A 6,958-nucleotide genomic window follows, 5' to 3' on the forward strand; every position below is an offset into this window, starting at 1 on the left:
ATGAAAGGAGGAGCCTATTGCAGAAGTAAATTAGAAATCTAGGTAAAAGAAAAATATCAGGGCAGCACCTCCTAAATTAAACTTAATTGAAAGAGATTAAGCTGAATTAAAATTGATTAGGCCAAGCCTGGCATCATTATGAATTTTAATAATAATTAATAATATTCATTGAACACCTAGTTGATATAGGGTAAGACACAGTCCTATCCCCTGAGTTTATAATCCAAATTAGGGAGGGAGAGTGAGTTGGCTGAAAAAGTAAAAGCGAAATAGACTTCAAGGAAATGAGTTCTAATAGCACTGACTCCATTGGGAGAGTAGTTTAGTGTTGTAATGGGAGTAAGTAACCTCACAGAATGTTAGATTCTTTGTAATTATTTAAGGGAGGAATAAGATCCTGGAAGTTTAGTCAATACTGTAGTTACTGGTGAGGTGAAAAAGTGTCAGTATGGGTGGAAAAGGAAACAAAAATAAGTGAATACAGTATGAGATATGGTAAACAAGGAAGAAAACTGCATTATTACTCCATTTAATGGAAAATAAGTGTTCAAAAAACATGTAGTTTCTTGTAGATCTTTGCAGTACCTTAATTTTCTAAACATTAATTCTATCATATAATTATACCTGGATTTTTTATTTTATTTTACTGCTGAAAAAGTCAATAGCTTATTGATTTAGTTTTTAAAATTAAGTTTATTAATTTATTCTTTCAATAGTTGTTATTTGGAGGCATGATTTAAAAGCAAGTTGAATTATTTTTCTTGTACCTCTTGTAAACACCTTAAAAAGTCTAATTCCAAACAATAGTTCTAAGAATATCTTGAGTAATGACAGCAACTTCAAAATGAATGAGTAGCTTTTTAGAGTGTTACATTGAAAAAACTAAGCTTACTGTGCTTTATTATACAGCCACATTTTCAAAGATAAACATAGACTTCCCAGGGATAGTTTTTCCATTGCTAGTACCTGCCTCCTTCTCTTCAAAGATGGACATTACAACTAGCAAGGGTGAGCACCTGTGTAGCTTGGTCTCCTTCCTCTCTCAGATGTATCGTAGAGAAGGTGGACCTTCTTTCCACCATCTCTGCTGATCGATGATGTTTGAGCTCTTCTTTGGGGAAGACGTCAGCAGTTCATTCACTGCAGTTGCCGATCACTGAATCAGGTAGAGTATGTTCCCCTCTTATAACGGGAAGCTTTCCATAAATCAGATATGATGATGGGCATGACTTTGGAGGTATAAAGTGACCAATGTCATGGCTCCATAGCAGGTATGCTTTCCTCTCTTCCCAAGAATAAAAGTGTGCTGCCTACTCTCAGGAGATTCCCTGAAGGACTCAGAAAAAATGGACAGATTTAATCTGTATAAAAAAGTATTCACCCAGTTCCAACAAATATGTCACAACTTCTCAGAGTAGGGAAATACTGTACATATCAGAAATGTGGTGCACCAATCAAAATTACATAAAATCAGTGATGTAAATCATAAACTCATGACTCTACTTTCCCCAATGGTATAATGATTATAAAATATTTTTAGATTAAAAATAAGTACCAAAAGATAACGTAGGAGAATATCTAGGGGACCTCAGATTTGGAAATGACTTTTTAGATGCAATAGCAAAAGCATGCTTCATGAAAGAGAAAATGAAGTTGGACTTTATTGAAATTAAAAACATCTGTTTCTGAAAGACATTGTTAAGAGAAAGAAAAGAAAAGCCACAGGCTGGGAGAGAAAGACAATACTTGAATAACATGTATCTGATAAAGGACTTGTTTCCAAAATATACAATCAGCTCTTATAACTGAGCAATAGGAAAACAACCCAATTAGACATGGGCAAAAAATCTAAACAGACAACTCACCAAAGAAGATAGACAAATGTTAAATACATATATGAAAAGGTGCTCAACACTGTACATTCGTTAGAGATTGCAAATTAAAACCACAATGAGATACCACTACACTTATTAGAATGGCAAAAAAATCAAAACACTGACAACATCAAATGTGGATGAGGATGTGGAGCCACAGGAACTGTCATTCGCAGCTAGTGGGAAAGCCAAATAGTGAAGCCACTGTCAAAAACAATCTGACAGCTGCTTACAAAGCTAAACATAGTTTTACTATACAACCCAGCAATTGTGCTCATAGGTATTTACCTAAATGAATTGAAAATGTTATGTCCATAGAAATGCCTACACATAAATGTTTATAGCAGCTTTATTTATAATTGCCAAAATTTGAAAGCAATCAAGATATCCTTCAACAGGTGAATAGGTGAATGGATAAACAAACTCTGGTACATCCATACAATGGAATATCATTCAGAGATAAGAAGAAATGAGCTATCAAACCACAAAAAGATACAGAGGAACCTTAATTGCATGTTACTAAGTTTAAGAAGCCAATGCGGAAAGGCTAAATGCTGTATGATTCCAGGCATATAACATTCCAGAAAAGACAAAGCTGTACAGATAGTAAAAAGATCGGTGTTTGCCAGGGTTATGGGGGAGAAGAGGGAAATACCTGGGGCACAGGCTGTTTTTAGGGCAATGAAACTGTTCTGTATGATGCTATAATGGTGGATACAGGATATTTTGCATTTGGCAAAACCCACGGAATTGTACTACTACACAAAGAATAAACCCCAATGCCAGCATGGAGTTTAGTTAATAATAATATGTCGATATAATTTCCTCAGTTGTAACAAATATACCACACTAATGCAAGATGGGAGTAATAGGGAAAAGTGAGGGTATGGGGGAGATGGGGGTCTATGGAAATTCTTTGTACTTTACTCTCAATATTTCTGTAAGCCTTAAACTGTCCTAAAAATTAAAATCCATTAAAATCAAATAGAAAACACACTATCAGCTCCAACACATGGAAAACTCTAGTATTACCATGTCCAATATTTCTGAGAATTCCAAAGCCATCTAAATATCTGGGGTCCTCCTGCACAATAAGCAGATGTAGGGTAGTGAATGTTCCCTAACATACATTTCTGTAATTTAGTTTGGCGAAGAGCTTGTCTTTGTTTTTTTTTTTTTTTTTTTTATTCAAGAAACAAGGTGTCACTTGATCTTTTGAATGGGTTCTTTTCAAATGTTCTTACCTACTGACTGTTAAAGTATTCAAGGCAAATGATGTTGCCATATTAATACAATTTATTTTGGTTAAAGCAGTTTGCCTTAAGCTACTAACGCAGACTCAGTGCTCTGTGCAATTGATGGTTGAATGATCAATAGAACACCTAAGATTCTCACAAAATCCAGCTTCCAACACTGTGACAATGAGCCAGATTAAGAGAAAACTTCAGCTGGCTTTCTGTTGTCTCTCTTACAGACTGGCTTTCCAGGCATTCTAACCGAATTACAATAGACAAAAATTAGTTGACAAAGTCAGCAACGTAGACCATGTAAACCTCATTATTCCCTATAGTGAAATAAACAGTGAGGTAAGTACAGATAAACTTTAACATTTCAGTGAGTTAATAAACGAAAAGTCCTTTATTCATGTGAGAGTATAGTCATTGGTATGTGTTGAGAGAATGGATCTACACAGTCATTCCAGGACCCAGGCTGATGAAGGTTTTGACATTTTCAATGGGTGGTTTCTATAGCGACACTATATGTTGTTATCCATCCAAAGGATGATGAAAGAGAGAGAGAGAGAGAGAGAGAGAGAAAAAAAAACAGCCCATGGAAAGTTTCTTGTTCCAGGTGTATATCACTTCTGTCTATACCCCATTGGCCAGAGTTATTTGTTCACATGAACACACATAAGTACATAGGAGGGTGGGAAATACGGAGATTAAGGAAGTAGATGTGTTAAATATATATGATATATACATTATACATATGTATTCCAAATACATACATCTCATTCATTCTATTCCAGAATTAATAGCTTGTGATGAGAAGACAGGAATGGAATAGAATTGAGGATGAAATAAATAAAATTTAATTAATTAAACAAGAGTAAATCTTTGCGTGACAGCATGTCATGTGTTAAGGGATCTGATTAACACAACTCTTTGTAGCTGACATAAAACTATATTTTTTTTTTAAAAAAAAAGCAAAGCAAGTTAGTAAACCCACTAAAAATGGACAGATTTCTTTCTCAACTTGTTGAGGAGAGACATCATAGGATTCTTTCTATTATTTTGAGTTCCATCAAGTTTTTTCTCTCCCCGGAGAGCTAATTTCTTACTGCACTCTTGAGTCATGACAGATAATTAGGAAATCTGGTCAGGCTTTTGCGGTGCCATATTTCTGCAAGTTTTATATTGTTATAAAATAGCTTCAGGGGAGACACACATACCAAAAAAAAAAAAAAAAAAAAGGATAATAAGGGTGAGAGTACATTAGCCTAAAGTATAATTTTATTGTTTTCCATCTGTTGTAATTATGAAAATAAACTCATTGGTACTCTGATCAGCAGGATAAGTCATCAGAAAGATGCTTGTGTCTAGCAACATATCTTGTTACATGTTATAAATAAGAACATCTTATCTGTATGGCTTTTTTCCCCCTTAGGAGCAGAGCCATTGCAATCTTCCCACTACAAGAGTCATTTTTTCCCCCTCAAACCAACATAGCTCGAGGGAATAGTATTTGTTTCAATCAAATCATTACTGCATATGGGATTTAGATTTGCATTTGCATATATTTCCAAGGTGACTGAAAAAGCATTATTTTAAGAAAATAACAATTTAAAAATCATAGTTGGAAGGGTATGTTTTCTCTCCACATATTGAATAAGAATAATATGTGTGCTATTGAGTGTGTAGGAGTACTCAGTGAACATTCGTCAGCTAAGTTTTACAGTGACAAACCAACTGAGTCAAGAAAAATGGGCTCGATTCTGCCTCTCTCGCTCTCTTACTGCCTAAACTATGGAAAGCTTACTCTAAAGCATGCACTGATTATTTTTAAATAGTAAGGGTGATTTCATTACCTTAAAGAGGATACGTGATTAACTGCCTTAACTCACTTCTTGTTTTCTCTAACTTAAGGAAGTGACATAACTGGCATTGATGATGGAAAAAATCAAAATGAAGATTTTTTTCTTACAGCATCAATTTTATATTTTCCTAAAAAATACTGTGAAAGGTCAATGGCTACTTATCCATAACTATTGTCTTATATAATGTATTTTTCATTCGTGGTAAGAGAAGGAAATCATAGAAACAAAATAAAGTAAATTTTTAGATTTTAATAGGGAGCAGTGATTCTCTCAATTCTTAAATATCTGTAGTCATCAGCTAGATTTGAGAACAACTGCTCATGGTAACTCATTAATTTTAGAAATACAGGCCAGAGAGTGAAGTCATATAACTAGGGACTGGCAGAGTGAGGACAAGGTGAGAAAGTGGGCTTTTTTGGGTTTTGTTACCTCCACAACACCACACACACACACACACACACACACAATTATAAGAAGAAATGTGAGCACAGGATCTTGTTGCTATCACTCATGATAAATGCTAGTTGACATATAGGAACAAAGAGTGATAGGTTTTCTTCACCTTAACATGATGTGAAGGCCCTGCAAAGTAGTGAAAAATCTTTCCTAATTTAAGGGGCACTGAATGGACTCAATCACTAGCAGAAGGACATCCTAGCAGAGTACTGAGAATTTTCCTTTTAGAGTGCCCCAGTCCATCCATGAAGAAGGCTGCTTCAGTATTTTGAGTTTCAGCATTTCTCAGCTTGGGGTTTTTGAGCAAGGGGTGCTACTTATAATTTTCTAAAGACCCTGACCTGAGTTAGATTTCCAGGGGATTGATGATACACTGAGTGAAAAAACCATCAAGAGTCCAGTTGATGGCCCCAGGGAGCTGCAAAGAAGGTGCTTCTCATAGATTTGCTGATTTCAATTTCTTTGAAAGGAATGTGGTCCACTGGACAACTTCTTACTGTTCCTCCTGTGCTCCTGTCCCCAGATCTCCAGAACTCATAGTTTAGTTTTATAATTTTTTTATTGCTGTTGTTTTTTGAGACGGAGTTTCACTCTTGTTGCCCAGGCTGGAGTGCAATGGCATGATCTCGGCTCACTCCAACCTCCACCTCCCGGGTTCAAGCGATTCTCCTGCCTCAGCCTCCCAAGTAGCTGGGATTACAGGCATGCGCCACCACGCCCAGCTAATTTTTGTTTGTATTTTTAGTAGAGTCAGGGTTTCTCCATGTTGGTCAGGTTGGTCTTGAACTCCCGACTTCAGGTGATCCACCTGCCTTGGCCTCCCAAAGTGCTGGGATTACAGGCGTGAGCCGCTGTGCCCAGCCTAAACATGTATTATAATAAATATATAATATTTCCAACTTTGTAAACGTATGTAAATAGGAATTGTTTTAGAAAATTGTGGAATTGTTAAAGGAGTCTCCAACCTCAAACCATTTTCCCCAGGGTCTCTCAGCGTAAAAAGGGAAATACGAGTTCCTCTTGCTTTGACATCTCGGTGGGGATGAATTAAAGAACATTCCAATGCATAGTAATTACCTTGTAATCAAAGTAAGTGTAAGGATCAAGGAATTCTGATTGGTGCTAAATCCATTTTATAAAAAATAAGCAATCTCAAGATTTCTCAAAGGAGTGAATGACCGGAAAAACAACCAATCGGAGACTGAAGTGAAGTTACAAAGGCCACACGCCTAGGCAAACATCTGATGAACCAAATTACCTCATGAATGGGAAAAAAAGTTACAGGACAGAATCCACTTGCAGTTGGCTAAAAAGTTGGGAATTGTTTGGTGAAGAATAGAAATCACTGGAGGCCTTTTAGTAGGAATATAGCATGGCTAGATCTACAATTTTGGAAGATTTTCTGGCAATGGGAAGTGTTTATGCTAACAGAAAGTACACAATGACTTTTAATCATTCTGTCATAATCTCACTGTATTAGTCTGTTCTCACATTGCTGTACAGAAATACCTGAGACTGGGTAATTTATAAG

General features: G+C 36.0%; 1 long non-coding RNA gene across 1 annotated transcript; it reads left to right on the forward strand.

The window, feature by feature from the left end:
* Positions 1-419: 419 nt before the first annotated feature.
* On the forward strand, positions 420-5,227 carry LOC129491711 (uncharacterized). The gene is made up of 4 exons (XR_008660598.2): positions 420-495; positions 987-1,165; positions 3,349-3,460; positions 5,021-5,227. It is a non-coding gene; the product is annotated as an uncharacterized lncRNA (long non-coding RNA).
* The last annotated feature ends 1,731 nt before the right edge of the window (positions 5,228-6,958 follow it).

The sequence above is a fragment of the Symphalangus syndactylus genome, chromosome 10 (genome assembly GCF_028878055.3).
Source record: "Symphalangus syndactylus isolate Jambi chromosome 10, NHGRI_mSymSyn1-v2.1_pri, whole genome shotgun sequence".
NCBI classification, from domain to species: Eukaryota; Metazoa; Chordata; class Mammalia; order Primates; family Hylobatidae; genus Symphalangus; species Symphalangus syndactylus.